Here is a 20,359-nt window from a genome sequence, read left to right on the forward strand (position 1 = left end):
CTGGAGAAAAGTTAGTTTATTGGCTAACCCCCATCCCCTCCATCCTTTCAAAGAGTGCAGTATCTCTGATTAGGAGTGGGATCTGAACCCTGTTTTTTTTATAAGAGAAAAAAGGGATAACTATATATATATATATATATATATATATATATATATATATATATATATATATATATATATATATATATATATATATATATATATATATATATATATATATATATATATATATATATAATTGTTTGTATATCATTTATTGACCTGTGCTGTGATATCTTCGATGGTACATTTTGCATTTTGAAACAATTTTTTTCTCCCACACCTTAGTTTTACTGTAATCAAGTAATATTGAAACATTCTAATTTCGAAACGCATTCTACAGCATTAGTTAAAAATATTCATATAGGAAATGTATAAATCATAAGAGAATTATTTACATGAAAAGAACAATAATTCAGACTGCAATAGAATACTTCAGTTCACAACGTGCTGTTCTTTGTTCTCTGGAAGTGCGACCAAGAACATTGCTTTGACGGCTGCTTTTGTTTGCGAAAGCTGAGTTAGTTATTACTGAACACGCAACAGTCACCATTTACGACACGGGCATGAACAAGCCCAATCATGCATAGCACTTGACCGAAATTATGTCTCGCTCTACATATATTATGCATCGCACCATATGACTTATTCACACATAAAGAGGGTGTAATACTACGAAGACAATTCTGTCCTAAATTTTCTTCAAAAACATTCTTTCAACCCAGTCCTTTTGGGTATACGAATAAGCTGCGTAATTTGGTCTGTCAAGGTGGATATTATAAGCATCACACCTCTTCAAATATGGAAATACGATTCTCATACACTGGACTCTTACCTTCTCGATTTACTACTATATTCAAATACGTTTTCCAGTGAGTTACCCACGACAGACTAACAAACAATAAGAATTCATTTCAGCTTATACGAACACCATATGTCTGTGCAAGTCAAAGTTCCTCGTTGGACAGGTCGGTATAGTTCTCGGCTAGCACACTGCTGGGACCGAGTTCGAATCTCCGGCCGCCCAATGAAGAATTAGAGGAATTTATTTCTGGTGATAGAAATTCATTTCTCGCTATAATGTGGTTCGGATTCCACAACAAGCTCTGTAGGTCCCGTTGCTAGGTAACCAAATGGTTCTAAGCCACGTAAAATAAGTTTAATCCTTCGGGCCAGCCCTAGGAGAGCTGTTAATCAGCTCAGTGGTCTGGTTAAACAAAGGTATACTTAACTCTTATTTTTGTGCAAGTCAAGCTCATTTACAAGAGTGAATTGACAGATAGCGCACAATCAAATCAAAGGGTTCGTTACCTTCAATAATCACAACGTACTTTTGAATTTGAGTACCTCGTAAATTGGTGACCTCAATTCGCATGCGTAGCTGACAAAGCTCCAGGACATTACCAGATCTTATGCAGACTCAGCAGAAAAATAGCGAATAACGATAAAAACTTTTCCACTTTTTTTTTAATCATGTTTACTCGATTCGCAATGGCGATATAATTAGCACCCCGAATTATGCTTCTATTTTTGTCCACTATAGTCAAATTTTGAAAATATAGAAGTCAGTCGTTTGTTTTCAATATCGGCATAAAGAGGATGATAAGTTTGGAATAATATGTTTCGCCCCATGAACTCCACCACTGACTGGGTAGGCCATGTTTTGTTAACCGTGTCTCAAAACTAGCTTTCCTTTTCTTTTTACAAAATGAATCGGACTTTTGTAACACTTGTTTAATGTGACTGGATGGTATTTTGTTAGGAGTTACATAAATCGCTTTGGCGTTTTCGTAGCATGCGTCTTTATCATACTTCACGGATTATTAGTTTTAGAATTACGTAAACCTATTCTTAACTATTTACATGAGATATGTGATGTTTTTAAGTACATATGACACATTATCTACATCATGGGCAGCAAAGATTCCTTGAAGGAAAAAACCGGAAGGTTAAGGAACAACAGCGCTGGGTAATGAAGTTAACTTTTCCGACTGGTTATATTGGAATTTAATTTCACCCCAATATTTAGCACCAGGAATCAGTACTATCCTAGAAAGAGTAGCAATTCAAGTCTGTTATCCTGTACCTATCAAGACTACCTTGGATGACTGAAAAAAAAAATCTTCTTATTGTTTAAATTCCAACGCGTCTCTGACTCCATGTTTGACATTTCACAAATACCTTGTCTAATTTTTTCCCTTTGCACTGAGCACATTTAACGATAGGTGAACTACGTGAGTAAATCTAACGTTAATGTCCGTGCGTTGTTGTGCGTGGAATCAAGTGTAAACGCATTTGCAAAAATGTGTCTATCTTATACTCTTCGATAGAAACTTCCTGACAATTCCTATGATAAATATTTGGAAAAGCAGAAATCACCTAAAGCCTTTCTCTGTGTGAGCTGAAACGTTAACGAAGTAAGTGGAAGTTGTATCCAGATTATATCAATATGAACAAATGGTTATCCAAGCGAACGATCTAGAAGAACTTTCTTGACCGTGTACAAGCGTCACGCTTACCAATAAGAGCAAAAGACTAATTAAGACTCAAGACTTGGATTCCGCTCGCAAGCACAACAAAAACGACACTGGGGTCTGGAACCATGATGTGTGCAACTATCGGTACAAAAGTCAAGCGAAGTCGGGATTCTTCAAAGTATAAGTTGTGATAACAATCATCGACATACAAAGAAGCACGATACTTGTTTACCCTCCTTTGTCCTGCCTTATCACGCAATGGTTGACGTGAATACTGTCGTAATGCTGATAGCAAGGATAAACTGTGCATGCTATCGTCACTGGCAAAAAAAAAAAGTATTCGACATCTCTCTCTCTCTCTCTCTCTCTCTCTCTCTCTCTCTCTCTCTCTCTCTCTCTCTCTCTCTCTCTCTCTATAAAACACACAATATACAGCCACAAAACATGTAGTAAGCACAAAGATTATTCCCTAAGACAAACCAATATACCCTACATCACGCTATTAACAAAACATGCGTACAACATTCTCAGTGGATACAGGTATAATATCTACACCGACTTCAATAAGAAACAAACACGCAAGACCACTTAATCTGAAACAAATCTTTACATGATACCCTACTTGATAAAAAAGAGAGGAAAAAAAAAACACTGATATTATCACAAAAACTGACTCACTCGCTTGCGAGGGTAGGGTTCTGGGAGCACTTTTTCCATGCGAAACACGCTGATAGTGTAATGCAGACGTCTTCAATACATATCCTACTTAATCTGTTCTGACTGGTCACTGAAAGTTACAAATCATACCAACACCCAGGGAATATGTATGTATGTATGTATGTATGTATGTATGTATGTATGTATGTATGTATGTATGTATGTATGTATGTATGTATGTATGTATATATATATATATATATATATATATATATATATATATATATATATATATATATATATATATATAAACCCAACAAACTGAACTCATTGTTTCTTGATTTACTGGTGGTTCAGCTTCATAACGTTGAACTCAATATCTCAATGACCTTATTCTGAAGCCTGGGCAAAAAAAGAGTTTTTCAAGATCGGATTGCAAGGTTCTCATTATAAAATTTATCTAGAAATACTAGGAAATCGAAGAGTTATGAGTTCATCATGTTGCACGTTTTGTTGACATATAGCTCCAGATTAAATTTAGGTCCAGAGATAACATTGTCAATCTAAAGTCTTCAATACCTTTTATTCTGACCTAAAGTCAAGGTTAAACATACGACTGAGGAACGTAATTGTAGCAACCACAACGCCATCTTCTCGATTTCTTCACACTTTTTGGATACGCTTGTCACTACAAAGCCTGAGATCCAGAGAGAAGAATTAAAGAAATTCTGACGTGTAACAAGATTCGAACCCGCATCCGCGGTAACAGGAAGAGATCACGTTATCCACCTGACCATGAATTCAGATTCATTTAATACATTTGGTATAACTTTTAGAGCATAGGTGTTTTTCCTCATACTAAGCGACTTTCATACTCTCAATACATGGTTCTTCATAAGCGCATGGTAACCAAAAATGAAAGTAATATCAACTAAAAATGATCTATTTCAACTATATTTCAACCACACCTATTCTGACAATCGGATACTACCAGTCAACAGTGACATAACATAACGTTATTGTACTTAATTGTCATCATCGCAGCATATGACTCATTCAGAACTCTTTGATAAATACTTCGTTTGCTGAAGGTAATAGAGGTGACTGTAATAATAATATAGTTGTTTCCTCTTCTGAAGTTAAATGCTGAAATTTTGGCTTTATAACTGAATGACAACGTTGCAAATAAAGGTAAAAAATACTCGAGGAAAATAGCCACGTTCAAAGTACCTACTTACCGAGTTTGATCAAAATCAGAGAAAATAGAAAAAAAGAATAATAACAATAAAAAAAATTATTATAATAACACTTAAAATAAAACCTTTTGATACAGTCGAATGGCAATACTGGTAAAAGTCATAATAATCATAACAGTAGTAGTCAACGCCATATTAACATTCGAACACCGCGAAGAAAAAGAATAATATAACAATAATAATCATAGGATAGAAAGACTATTGCGTGAAATTTATGTTACTATTTTCATCGCGCTATATTCACAATATCACCTAATGGGTTTTTTCTCCTATGGTTACTTGGAACGTGAATGTTCGTCAATAATTTATCAACAATATTAAGAGTAACAATAAATTTCATCGCGTTATATTCACAATATCACCTAATGGGTTTTTTTCTCCTATGGTTACCTGGAACGTGTGTGTTCGTCAATATTTTATTAACATTATTAAGAGTAACAGGAAATTGCATATCTTATTAATAGTATTCAGTGCCATGTCTTTGTGACAGTGGCCCCAGTGTTCAGAAAACTCTCTAACATTACTTGTACCTCTTCGGGTCCTGTGATTTGCTTTGTCATGTGAGCCATCGACGCATGGATTCTAAATTGGGGTCTGGCTTTCACGAACTGAAGCTCAACTATTAACCTATTAATTGGCTTCTGTATTGCAATAGGTCCAAAAGTTAAGTATACCTTAGTTTTACCAGACCACTGAGCTGATTAACAGCTCTCCTAGGGCTGGCCCAGCTCCGGGTACTGTTATTCACTGGAAAGGATTCTCTGAATGTATAATGTCGACACTTCGTTAGAGAATGTTCAGTGCTCTTTATTATTATTATAATTATTATTTTCGTACGTCGGTGTGTAATGCTGAAATATAGCTACCTGGTTACGATGAAACTGCAAAAGGCCCTGTGGGGGAAGGAATAGCGTGACCGATGTATCTATTACTGAAGAACATACATTTTCTTTTTTGAACAGACTTCTTATATACAAAAAAATGGTCAGTTCTGACATGGTACTTGCGAGACGCTCCAATGATCATAATCAGAAGCAAGAGTTTTGCTTTGGAATATAGTTCTAAGATTCAAATGCCTTTCATGACATTTACCCCTGATTTCAGTCCCTTTAACTCTGCATTCATAATTCCTATGATAAGTTTTTTAAGGCTACGCATCGGATTTTTCCTTTTATTCTCAGTTTTTCCATAGAATTAATTTTTCTAACATACAACTAATCCACAAGCTTTCCTCTGGTTCTACACCTACAGTATTCTTCTCTCTATCAATCCATTAGTTGTCTGTCGTACTTTGCTAATCTAAAGCCTACTATATGCCTTCCATAAAATGCATGGGTTTTCACAATTATGCACTTTCCCATAACAGGAGGTGGTTTCAAGTGAGCAAAAAAAAAAAAACGCGATAAATCGGTGAAAACCTTCCACAACATTAACCCCTTCATAAACCTACACACTCATCACCAGTGGATCGAATCCCACTACACATACTCGTACACACACTGTGCAACCGATCTATATCTTGCACTCACTACAACAATTTCTGGGGCTTTCTCTCCGCCTGCCCCTCATCACTGCTGAAATCTGCACTCTTTTAACAAACCGATTTTCTTCCGTTCTTCCCACATGAACAGACAGCCTCAAAGTACTCTGATATATCTATTATTTACGCTTCTGCGCATTCCTCACCGTCACGTCTCAAACTAAATGTACTAAGCATGCAACTCACCTCAACAGCTTCAACCTTTTTCTTTCATACCCAATTAACATTTATACTTCACGCCCATACATTGCCACCTTGGGGTTCATAGATTCATAGACATTCAAAATTTTCCCAATCTTTGACACACTTCCGTGTTTCACCTCTTTCATCTTACCACCAACATGTGTTATATTTAATCCCAAATGAGCATGCAAACCAGCAGCTCACATGCTTTCGTTATCTATATTAACATTCACTGGCCTATATTCCTGCTTTCCCTTTGCATTTGTTGGGGTCAAGAGATAACGTTTATAAATACATATACAGTATGTATGTATGTATGTATGTATGTATGTATGTATGTATGTATGTATGTATGTATGTATGTATATGTGTATATATATACATGTATATACATATATATACGTTTGTATATATATGTGTATATACATATATATAAATATATATATATATATATATATATATATATATATATAGTATATATATATATATATATATATAATTTATATATATATATATATATATATATATATATATATATATATATATATATATAAATATATACATACATGTGTGTGCGCCTGTGTGGTTCAATGCATGCGCGTGCGCCTGTGCACGGCCGCGAATGTAAAGAAGTTTCGAGATGCATGCGTGAGATAATCCATTTACGACCCAAGTTTTTATGGAGTAATAAAAGAGAATCAATGATCACCCATAACGAAACAAAAACGCCTGACGTCTTTTTCCAAGACTGCCTATCGCCTCGGGACATCAGGCAAATGATTGTATAAAAAAATCCAGCAGTCAGCACAAAGAGAGAATGAAAATACTAAAGGGACAAGTAACCCAACCTCTCTCTCTCTCTCTCTCTCTCTCTCTCTCTCTCTCTCTCTCTCTCTCTCTCTCTCTCATCGCGCGTAATCGTAAGGCTTTATTGCCCCCGCCACTGTATTACTTCAGAGACATACTGGTGCCTATTAAATAATAACGTTCTGTTGTCATTATCGGTCAATGATTATCGACTAAGGTAAATGTAATAAAAATTGTAAGTAAAGAAGGTCTGTGGAATTTATACGACAGGTGCAATGAACGGCAACAAAGAGAGAGAGAGAGAGAGAGAGAGAGAGAGAGAGAGAGAGAGAGAGAGAGATTGAAACACTTGTGGTCAGAGGTCCTTGTTCTCGATATCGTCTAAATTTCATAAGGGTCAATTGACGGCAAATGACTCATCTACAGTGCCTACAGAAATCTGTTGAATGAAGGTATACGGTAGCAGAGATGACGAAGCTTTTGATGCATAATCAATTTTTGTATTTAGGAGATAAAACACCGTAAATCTACTTTTGTCATTACGTTCATATACTCACTTCATATCTACTATATATATATATATATATATATATATATATATATATATATATATATATATATATATATATATATATATATATATATATAGTATATATATATTTATATATGTAAGTATATATATTTGTGTATATGTGTGTATGTAAGTATATATGTTTGTGTATACATATGTATATATATACATATGTAACTAATCCGAAATACTTTTCGTATAAAATGAAAAACACGAATGAGCAACTGATCTATAACATCAAGACGAACATTATCATAAGACGGATGACTCGTATCCCCAAGGTCCTCGCTTACTATAAAGTGGACTGGATGGCACTGAGGGGAGCAAAGAAATAGGAAGGGGGGAGAGGGTCTTATCAATCCAAGGAGGGAAGAAGTGACAAACACTACTTCTGTAAAAAGGAAGAATGGAACCAAACGACTTTTACTTTGAGTCTGACAAAATAGAAATCAGAAAACAGTCAAAGGATCGACCAATATTGGCATGACTGGCCTTCAGTTATTCAGCAACATTAATAAAACGATGACATCGTTAAATACTTAAGGGAAACTAGGGAATTAAATAGGTGTTCCCAGACTTTTCAATAAACCTTTGACTCTCAAATTCCCATTATTGCAAAATTTAACAAAATAATACATTGAACTGCCCCTAAAAGACTCAGCCAGAGTTAACATAGCGAGCGAAATTGCTAAGACATGGAGCACTTAAACTTGATACCTGTTTCGTCATTATTGAAAATAACATTATAGATGTTACGTAACGAAGCAAACTCACCACAGGTGTTAAACTGTTGCTCTAATACCGACGACTGGGTCGCTAGTACAGGCAAGAAAAAATATCTGATATATGTTCTCGTGTCACGAAATTTAGGCTATAAAGCCAAACGTGGGCACTTTCAGCCATTCAGCGCTCAAGGCAGTTAAAGAGAGAGTTGGAGTGGTTGGACAGCAAGACAAAGGTCAAGAAAATAAATTAGATGAAGGTCGTGGATCTAAAGGTGAAACTGGGAGAAATCCCCACAGCTACACTTAGAATTACTGGTGAGAGAAGTTGGACAGCGAGATGGATGAAAGGAAGCATCAATCGGGATAAAGCAAAGGGCTAAAAAATGAGTGCAGTTAGGAGCCAAAGGGATGTTACAAACAACCTTTAGTGATACATACAGTGCACCATGTGAGATACACTGTCAGCCTTAGCACCCTAAACCTTGATGAATGTTCTGATGAAACGTGCTCCAAAAAACGTTTTCAGTACGATAGTCATTAACTATTTTACACATTTCTGCGGGCCAATGGAAAAATGCAGTGCTCACAGTTAGAAAAAATAATCAGTATAAATTTCAAACATCAGGAAACGTTTTGACAAAACGTAACTGTAGAAGAGAAATGAAAGATATCAGTTTTTTCCAAGTTCATTGGTCTTACTTAAATTTTACAAAGCTTTTACCAGAATTGAGAATTTGACAAATTTTGGTGCAGAGTATAAGAAAAATGTAACCCTTCATTTAAGCAAAGGAAAACCCATTCAAAATGAATCTGAGCCTTTCTTTCATAAAGGTCGACCAAGTATGAATTCAATCTGCGTCTTTCTAAACAATTCTAGCAACTAGGGTTTGCATTCTTAACCAACAAACAAGAAGTTTCGTGCAAGATTAATGGGAGTGATGGAGCGCCTTGAACATGAACGGTACGTGTCGTCTGTCCGACCGCGCTGTTGGAAAACCCCGAAGGGAAATGCTTATATTAATTATGAATGTCTTGTGGTTGTCCGTACTCTGGAGACTCATGATGAAAGGTCTCCCCCGGCGGTAGGAGTGGGGCTGGGGAGGGGGGGAGAATTTTATCTCGATGAAGCCCTCCAATTTCTAATTATACAATGGTATTCATTTGGACAAAACACTGGTCACATACTTTTATAACTCATTTTACTCTTCCCTCTTCCTACCAAGGTGCCACCCACAACAGTTGGCTAACGCCCAGGTGAAATTTCTAATCAACCACTAGATGCACAATGGGTTTAATAGAACAGCGTTTGTATTGTTCCTTCCTCGTCGCGGGATCGTACTCGAGGCGCTCAGATGTGAGTACAGCGAAGCACACACACACACACGCACACGCGCACACACACACAGAGAGAGAGAGAGAGAGAGAGAGAGAGAGCATCAGCCTATCATACACAAAATCAATTACATATCAACACATCAATGCAATTCAATCTATAAGAGTAAAATCCAACACCCCAGTGTATTACACCTCACTTGAAATACCTTTAAGGTGCAAGAGCCATTTACTAAATGTACTAATGAAAAACCTGATCGTTAAGAAAGCTGCCGTTTTCATTTACGTTCAACAAGGAAAATGAGGGTAACAAACCTAAGAGGTTCCGCATATCGATCGATTGTCGAGCAGAGGTAAAACAAGACAAAAAGAAGTCGATTATATACAAAGGGGAGATGAAGAGAGAGAGAGAGAGAGAGAGAGAGAGAGAGAGAGAGAGAGAGAGAGAGAGAGAGAAGGGGGGAAAATGAATTTGAACAATAGAAAAGTGGAGGACGCTAGAAAAAAAACCTTTAAAAGGAAAAGTCACACCAAATCAATATCAAGGGGATGTGCCTTCACAAAAATGATTGAAAGAAAGAAGAAAGAGAAGTGAAAAAACAGGAATGATAAAGGTGGTTGAAATAAAAACAGAAGCAGTGGTAAAGTTGTAAAAGAAAATCAGAACAAAATAAGGAAGATAAAAAGGAATACTCATGCAAAGAGGAAGATTGAAACAAGAACAAATGCGAAAAGAGAAATATCGCTAACATATGAGTGGCACAAGCGGTAGTGAAAAAAAGTATAAAACAAAAACACCAGAAAATTGCATTATGAACATGATGAATAATGTGAGATCAAAAGAACATAAGAGGAAAGAAGTAAAATAAAATCTTTAAATAACCCGAGGGAAAAATAGCTGACTGGTAACAAGAGGTTAAAAAAAAAGCCAAAAAAAAAAAACAGAAAACTGAAAGATATATCAAAAGGAGAAGCTTGAGAATCAACAAGAGGTGAGAAGAATATTATCAATAAAAAAAAAAAAAAGCCAATCACTAAATAAAAGGAACAACAATTAAAAATGAGAAACTTAGAGAAAGGGTCAGCAATAACAGAATCTAAAAAAAAGAAATAAAATGGAAAATAAAACGACGGATGTGCAATATAAGAAAAAATGGAAAGATAATAACAGAACGATAAATGTAAAGGAAAATATTCAATAACCCTTGCAAGGATTAACAATAAGGAAGCATAGGTAAGAAGTGGAAATAACTGGAAATTAATAACACGTCGAAATCAGAATCACTTATACGAGAACGGATGAATAACAAGAATAATGACATGAAAATCAATCAGAATCACTTATACGAGAACGGATGAATAACAGTAATAATGATATGAAAATCATCGAAAGTAAACAGATGGGATAAATACCAAATAAGTAAATAAATATATTGAATAAAACAAAATAAAATGGACCAATAAGAGAAGAAAGGTGAATGGGGGAAGGGGTAACACAGAGCGAGCAGAGAGTCATTACTCCTCAGCTTTTACGGAACACTGATCTTGGTGGAGAGAGAGAGAGAGAGAGAGAGAGAGAGAGAGAGAGAGAGAGAGAGAGAGAGAGAGAGAGAGGGAGAGAGAGAGAGAGAAAGAGAGAGAGAGAGAGAGAGAGAGAGAGAGAGAGAGAGAGAGAGAGAGAGAGAGAGAGAGTTGATTATTCGTAACGGCCTTTAAGGAATGGTGAAAGAATTATTTTCTATAGATTCTACATACGACACGAACAATTAATAATAATGATACTAATAAAAAGAAAATGCCAGGTTGAGAAAAATTACCTAATAGTCCTTTTAAAATACAAAACGGCTTGTTGTATATTCATGTAACCTGAATTCAACATAGAAATTTCTGGACATTTAATAAAAATGGAAAGACAATAGTTAATTACAACATGTGTTGCAACAATCTTCGAGTTAACAGATTACATCAAACTAACCAAGAACATTTCACATATCAGCTCTATTAATTAAAAGGTGATTTTGATGGAAAAAGTAAGTTAACTGAAGGACTGACAGGACAAGAGCGGTGTGGGTTTTTACGAGGCTAGTATGTGGATCCAGTGTCACTAATGAAACAGCCGTATGAAAGTCCTTGAGAAAAAAGGGACAATCTGTAGGTGTCATACACAGCCCTAGTGAAAGCTTACGATGGAACACACATTGTTGCAATGTGGTGTGAGCTGAGGATAAACGGAACAAAAGGTAATCTGCTGTAAACAAATGAAAAGTTTTATGATGAAAGCAAATCAGGTTTTAGAATATGCAGACGTAAGACTTACTGGTTTGGGGCATGTGTGAATCTAATACAACGAAACAAGTCTTATCTCCATATTTTTAAATATTTCATAGGTGGAGTAATAAAATGATGAGTACAATAATGAATGGAATGTAGAGTAACTAGTGTTTGTTGATGATAGTATTGCGATGTAAAGGAAATATGCAGAAATTATAAAAGACTTTGAGTGTTTCCAGGAGGAGGTTACTGAAAGGTGATGTTAGGAAGTGTAAGGCAATGAAGGTACTTTCAAGCCAAGTATTAAGAAAAGAAGCCCCTGTAGATAACGAAAGGATGGCAGTGGGTGAATCGCATAGACATGTGGGAGTAAATATAACAGATAATGGTAGGGCCAAAGAGAAGGTGAGCCCAAAAACAGGTGAAGCGAGGAGACCAGGAAGGTCTCAACAACAGATAAAAGATGTCATGAGAATGCAGTAAAAAAGGTTATCATACGTGAAAAAGATGCTTAGTGCTTTGAGGGGTTCGGGCACGGGTGGGGTGGACACAATGCTGATGAGCCTCCCGAGTAAGTATAACAAAACGGCTGAGGCTCATTTTTTATTCAGCTGTTAAAGCAGGAATGTGGCAGCAATATGGCAGTAGCTGTTTTGCTTTCAGCTGGAGTCATCCTATTATATTTAACGCAAGCAATCATGGTAATGCTGAAAACTATCCAGTAAGATATACAAAGAGAGGGAGAGAGAGAGACTACTGTAACATTAGAATTTTTAAAAATAATCCAAGTATCTCTTTACTGACAGTAACAGACAACTAATCAAAAACACTAATCAGAATGACTTAACTTACCAAGTTTCCCCCATGACGAAATACTTTGATTTCATACACCTGACTCACACTAATTTCGACATTTTCCTTGTTCCGGTCTTCTTGTTTTCCTGTTTAAATGTCTCCAAGAAATGTGAAGAAATGCCACATAACTCATAATCATACAAACCAGTCTGCCATTTCTCAGTATTTCAAAAACAATCTTACTTACGAAATCGGATGGTAATTTCCCACCGCCATCCTGCTATCCGTTATTGGCGTTCCCTGTTTACAAATTACGCCCCAAAATGAATGATAAATGGTGGAAAAAAAATTCTCTCCTGGGATAGTATAATTGTGGAAAGAATGGAGGGAAATTGTGTTAACGACCAAGAAATCGTTCTACCATGAAGAGGAAACAACGTCGTAAGAGGGATAAGGATGGGAGGGGAGGTATATAGAGACAATTAATTTAGTGTAAAGTGTCTAGTGTCACAAATACCAAGGTCACTGACATCGTAAAAGAAGAAGATGACGATGGAAGAGAAGAAGAGGAGAACACGAGAGAAGATGGGGACTAGAAGAAGAGGGAATGAAAGAAGAGAAAGAAGAATGAAAGAGAGCAAGAGGGAAGAGGGAAGAATAGAAGGGAGAAGAGAATCAGAGGAAGAAGAGGGAAGAAAAGAAGGGAGGAGAGAATGAAAGAGAGGAAGAAGGAAGAAAAGAGAGGAAAAGAGAATGAAAGAGAGGAAGAAGAAGGAAGAAAAGAGAGGAAAGGAGAATGAGAGAGGAAGAAGAGGGAAGAAAAGAAGGGAGTGGAAAATGAAAGAGGAAGAAGAGGGAAGAAAAGAAGGGAGAGGAGAATGAAAGAGAGGAAGAAGAGGGAAGAAAAGAAAGGAGAGGAGAATGCAAGAGAGATGAGGAAGAAAAAAGAAGAAGGAAGGGAAGACAAGAGGACTTTGTGCCTGGCTGAAGGATCCGCCCCACAAGAGCTTGAGCAAACAGGACGCCGCATGGCTAAGACGATTTCCCCCTTGAAGAGTTACAAAAGTCCTCACAATGTCGTGGCGATTTGCCAGGAGGTGGAGATCGAACTCCGACTGCATGATAAAAGGGAATGCCTCCGCGTAATGCGATTTCGGGACGAGAACGAAACTAGAAATCGGTAGTAAATGGGAAAGATTGATTAACTACGCGTACAGTGATAGCTACTACTAAATTATCACTGCCGTTTGCAAACGACGCCTTGAAATGTTAGCAATCAATCACGCATACTGAGGCTAGGGCAAAGGAGGTTTAATAATGTAATATTTATGAAAAAAAAGGAACCAATTTTAAATATCCATACTAGCTGTATTAATAAAACCTCTCTCTCTCTCTCTCTCTCTCTCTCTCTCTCTCTCTCTCTCTCTCTCTCTCTCTCTATTCATTCATAAATATACCATTCATTATCAGTTATTTGACGTGTTATTCATCAGTAACTTACTAACGCATGCATCTAAACGCAATACGGTAATCTATTTAATACGCGTCACAGTTACAACTTGTATCCAATGACTGATCAAAAATTAGACATTCAAGACACCTCTATCATTAATCGCTAAGAGAGCGAGAGAAGGCTGTTAGCTAATATACAATATAAGCCTTGCTAATATACGATCTACATCTTTACCTGTATACTGACTATTGAGAAAAATTTCTGTAATGCATTACAGAAACACGAGTCATGGTAATATATATATATATATATATATATATATATATATATATATATATATATATATATATATATATATATATATATATATATATATATAAACACACATATATATACAAGCTATATACACACACACACACACACACACACACACACACACACACATATATATATATATATATATATATATATATAATATATATATATATATATATATATATATATATATATATATATATATATATATATATATATATATAACTACTTTCACAAAAATCTGCATTCTCAATCGTGAAATCCTGATCGGTAGTTTTTATAAAGTAACGGAATCTTCAAACGTTCACGCGGATTTACTTACAGTTTCATTAAATGGCATCTAATGGCTTTTTTGCAAAACACATTTTGCTGGACTGTTCTTCAGTCCACGACGGACTTCGCTGCTCTTTCAATACATAATAATCCATTTAGTGTAACAAGTCTGGATCATAAAAATACGACTGAAAACCTTCATCATGCAATACCTCTACCAGGGTCACTGTTATTTTCTGGATGAGGTATGCCCGCATCTATAAACGATATAACGTGATAATGTCTGTCAGATACTAAATGCGACGCCACCTTGAAATTAAAGTCTAAGGGTTGGAAGACTTGTTTGCATGCTCGGGAGGACAAAGGCGTTTCTCTTCGGAATCATTAAAGACTGAATGCCAGCTTCTGAGAATTATACTGTCTGGGTGCGTGTGGATTGTCGTGTTATTCATGGTTTAAAAATGTGTCCAAGATGGGTCTCTCAATATTACTCGGATTTTGAAAATTCCAACATATTATGCTTTCATTACTGAGTAAAACTTTTGTAATATGTCACATGAGAGTTAATTTTACTTCCATTTATTTCAAGAAATAACAAAGGATGTGTGGTACGTACTTAGGCAATTTCTAAATGCATACTATGTTCCTAAGATACTTAAGCGCAACATACATATTTTCAAAGAGAAAATGTTTTTCTTTTCAGATACACAATTGATCCATTACTGATGACCTTTGCCGTCCAGCAAAGGTCAAGAAGAACTAAGCAATTTCGACAATTATACGCTGACTGAGTAAGGTACGACGGAGTTTCAGAATTAGAGGGTAACAAAATGTTACCTGAGTAACGTAATCCATAATCACATCATTTAAAGGCACACTTGTTGATGAATCTTGTTTTTTGTTTTAAGTGGCGGTAATTCAACTGCATGACCACTCCAGAGATGGGACACAAATGTTCGATTTTTATTATGAATTATGGTTGTTTGCTATGCTGTAGAGTAAGATACAATTTTACATTACATTATATTTGTGAATTTTAAAAAATTACTAGTACTTAGTTATACTTTCTATGTACATTAAAGAGCACTTAGGGTCCTTTGTACTTCTTCTAAGGCCGCCACTGTCAGACATAATAGCAGAAAAATACTCCCATTCATGACTTGAATGCAGAAACCATCTATGGAACTTGAACAATCGCCAACCTCTTAAACAGTTTTAACAAAGTTAGTTAAGTAATCAGGTCTAACGGAGGTCACATAAGAAACCTCAGTTAATTCAAATCTTAAGGCTAGATTAAGTTAAACACTTGTTTATGAGTGGGACTGTTTCATATGGCAACAGCTGCTTTAGGGACTTCTGATAAACATCTAATAGATAAAGCGCAGATACAACTTTGTTCAGTAGCAACGCAGTTGAGAATGTTTTATCTAGTACAGACCAAGCTGGATCACTCCAGGAATGCAAATTCTATTGGAAGCAATGTACGTATCACAACTAGCTGCCTCCTCTGCACGTAACTCATCTCAGAAGCACTCGGATATATTCAGTACACTGGGAGAGTTACAAGTGACAGCTCCACAGCCAAATAAGAAAGAAAATCCGCTTTTAGTCAGTAAGCTACACTTATCAAACAGTTTTCTCTCAATAGTAACCAAATTTGCAGTGAACTGTTAGGGATATTGTAAGGTTTGGATACAGTCATTACCTTAGTGTCAACTGCTGTAAGTCTGTGGTTAGGAGAGGTAAAAAAAAATCAGAAGAAAAGCCTACACTAGTAGATGAGAGCTAATTTACCAAAAGATATTAGCTCGACACGGAAACCCATTCCATATCTCGCAGGTTGGGCTGCGCAACATAGCATCATATAGAAGAAAATAATGACAAAGGGAATCTGAAATGATATCCTAAATGTGATGAAAATTGGGTCTAATGCATACGACATGCTGAAAGATGAAACGCATATTTCTGTTAATGGTGATAAACATTTAGTTTATATATTCTGAGAGCACTTATGTATGACACAATCACATTGCTGTATTTTAAAGACCAGGAAGAAGGATATATACTTGGGGATTTATTGCTTCTTCCGTAGGAGGGGTCAGTATCCTTTGACCTAAGTCCTACATAAAATAATGACTTCTGATGTCCATTCTGTGAATGGCAGTAAGGTCAAAAGTGTGTAAAAATATTTGGTTTGCTGGCTATAGAATGAAAATTATGCAGAAATGAGTTGATTCAGAAAATAAATTTATATAAAGTTCTTGATATGATTGCTATATTTCATCACAGTCTAAACTTTATAAATTGTTCAAGAAGCAGATCAAGATATTTAACTTGAAACTGACTTTTCTCTTATTCTTAAAATGAGAATTTGTACAAAAAAAAATTACGATAAAATCTGGAATGATGATTTCACTACCACAGTTCATCAACACTGCTATACGACTTAAAAAAAAATCCAGGTTGCTAATCCATAGCCTGAGCAGCTTCAAGCAAAATTTCCCGTTTTCTTATGGCAGTGTCAGACGCATTTTGGAATAAATTTAGTTAGATAAAACTAGCTAACCTTTCATCAGTGAAATTTTATGACTTGCATGCTTATAAGCTGAGGAAACATGTTCAAATCGCATAAAATTAACACGGGCCCTGAAAGTCTTTTACCATTTTATCACAATCTTATTAAATATACACCGTAAGATAATTTGATTAACTTTCATATTATGATTAAGAAAAGGGCTTTCGTGAAAAGACGCCCAATCTATTAGAATTTCACAGTCTCACAATATTTCACAGTCTGAAATGTCTAGCCAAGATATTTTGGAAGCACAGACGAAATAATGGATCTGAGGACAAACGCGTTGGACCCTTCGAAAATGCAAACATCCAGTCAACTACCAGACTGATTTAAGGGTCTGCTGCAATGTAGGGCGTAAGTGTGCAAGCTACGCCAGGTAGGTTTACAAAAATGTGTATTGCCACTAATGTGACGCGGAATATATTTCCTTTTCAATGTAAGCCAGCAAAATGGCTGTATGCAACAAGAACGTAAGTAATTGATATAAAAATGAAGACTTTTAAAAAGTAATGATGAAAGCAATAATATATATATTATATATATGTGTGTGTGTATTTATATGTATATAAGTGTATGTGTGTGCATTGGTGTATGCATATATGAATTTTGTCAAATGCGGACGCATGATTCTTTATAATCAAATTCATTAAGCCACAGTACCATATTTGTGGCTTAACATAACGATCAGGTGTATTTTTTAAAAATTACTAACGTTTCTGGACTACAGTTATTTCACTTTCACGGCTAAAAATATAATATATAATCAAGAGACTCAGACAAAAAGAACACACACACACATCTTAAAATATACAAAAAAACTAAAAGTGAAAAAAGTAGACCAAATATAAGGCGCCAAGACACAACTATCAACGTAGAAGAAGTTGAGTGACGAACAAAGGCACTTTCCGTATCGGATAGAGCCTCAAACGACCAATTTTCAGCCGCTATTGAATTCTTGTTTATTAAACAGATTGGTCCCCAGTTAAAACTCCCGGTCTTCTGTCCCACATCTGTACCTGCCGTGAGTTCTCGTTGGACCCCAAGGTTCCCTTTCTCCTTTGGTACTCATTGGTGTGGTACCTTTCGTTGTATTTAAGTGTATTTTGTTTTATTTAACTTTTTAAAAGCATATTCTAATGTTCTTTACGTCACTAATACATACATATATATATAAATATATATATATATATATATATATATATATATATATATATATATATATATATATATATATATATATATATATATATATATATATATATATATATATATATATATATGTATATATATATACGTGTGTGTGTGTGTGTGTGTATTAGTCAGATGAAGACGGGCAGGAACACACAGGAATTCGACATTTTGACAGTTTCGCAATACGTTATTGCATCCTCAGGGAATTCTACGATAGATATAAATAAAATGTTTTATAAAAATTTTTAAAATTTACAAAATTAAAATTAATAGTTATCTATAAGTCAACTTAACAGGAAATTATACTTAAAACACACAGTAAGTTACATTAAAGCACAATAAGTTACATTTAAGAAATTAAACAAGGTTTATTCAAAGGTTTCCATTAAAAAAATTAAACAAATAATAAGAGGAAGAGAGGAACTAACCTGCCAGAGCAAAGTCTAGAGTAAAACTAAAAGCAGAAATGAAAAGAAAACAATATGAAGCGTTAAGAACAACATCAAAGTCAAGATTTAAAAAAGTTGAACAATTGAGGACTGAGTATTTAAAATGGGAACAAGTTTTATTTTCAACGTCTCTAAAATAAACAAGTCTTTTGAGTTGCTGACCTGCCCAACTATAGAAAAATCTTTGTATTCAATGCTAGTTTCCATTTTAAAGAATGATTTCTTATATTAGATGCTTCTGGGTTGGACAGGCGACATCCCGTTCTGTGACTAACCCCCCTATGAAAGTCGACTCGTACCTTAAGTAGACGCTTCGTGGATCCCACATAATTTCCCATATCACACTGGGACAAGTATACCTGTAAACCACAACATTTTATTTATATCTATTGTACAATTCCCTGAAGATGTAATAACGTATTGCGAAACGTTGGAATAAACTGTCAAAATGTCAAATTCCTGTGTGTTCCTGCCCGCCCTCATCTGCCCAGTGTGACTCTGCCGAGTGGCCTCCTGCTAATTTTGGCTATGTATGTGTATGTAACTATATATATATATATATATATATATATATATATATATATATATATATATATATATATATATATATATATATATATATATATATACACAAATATATCTATTGAGCCTTTGATGATCAAAGCCGCAAATTATACACTTGGCGGTTTCCGACAATTGTGGGTCGCAACGAGGTTCGAGGAGGAATTAGTGACATCATTCCGATAGCCTTGCTGTGCACTGGAAGGCTGACACCTTAGAGGGCCACACCAACATAATGGAAATGACGTATTGGTTTATATATATACATATATCTATCTATATATATATATATATATATATATAAAACATTATATATATATATATATATATATATATATATATATATATATATATATATATATATATATTTACTTTATACAGTTTCAGAACGGTAATATAAATACCACATTAGAGAGAGAGAGAGAGAGAGAGAGAGAGAGAGAGAGAGAGAGAGAGAGAGAGAGAGAGAGAGAGAGAGAGAGAGAGAGAGGGTAATTTGCTGTCAAAAAGACTATGGGAAACTTTTTCAAGGCAGATCATTTGATTAAAATCTATGATCTTATATAGCTTCAGTATCGTAATAAGAATACCACATGAGAGAGAGAGAGAGAGAGAGAGAGAGAGAGAGAGAGAGAGAGAGAGAGAGAGAGAGAGAGAGAGAGAGAGAGAGAGTCAACTATTGTAAAAAAAAAAAAGACAGAGAATCCTTTTCAAAGTAGATCGTTTGATTAAAATCTATTATCTTACATTGCTTTAGCTCTTTAATAGAAATATCACACGAGAGAGAGAGAGAGAGAGAGAGAGAGAGAGAGAGAGAGAGAGAGAGAGAGAGAGAGAGAGGGAGAGAGAGTCAGAATGTCCTCCAATTCGGAACTTGTGATAGTTTCAA

The 20,359-nt window shown here is 35.4% G+C and overlaps 1 protein-coding gene across 2 annotated transcripts in view; it reads right to left on the reverse strand.

Moving 5' to 3' along the window:
- Window positions 1–20,359, reverse strand: part of bwa (alkaline ceramidase) — a 131,309-nt gene that overhangs the window by 18,780 nt on the left and 92,170 nt on the right. Inside the window, exon 1 of one of the 2 annotated variants that reach the window (XM_067116000.1) lies at window positions 2,559–2,616. The exons of the other annotated variant lie outside the window; for it this stretch is intronic. The gene's annotated coding sequence lies outside the window, so the exon portion shown is untranslated. Of the gene's footprint in view, window positions 1–2,558; window positions 2,617–20,359 lie in introns of those variants that run through there. 2 annotated transcript variants of the gene reach the window in all.

Source organism: Macrobrachium rosenbergii, chromosome 14 (assembly GCF_040412425.1).
Source record: "Macrobrachium rosenbergii isolate ZJJX-2024 chromosome 14, ASM4041242v1, whole genome shotgun sequence".
In the NCBI taxonomy this organism is placed as follows: Eukaryota; Metazoa; Arthropoda; class Malacostraca; order Decapoda; family Palaemonidae; genus Macrobrachium; species Macrobrachium rosenbergii.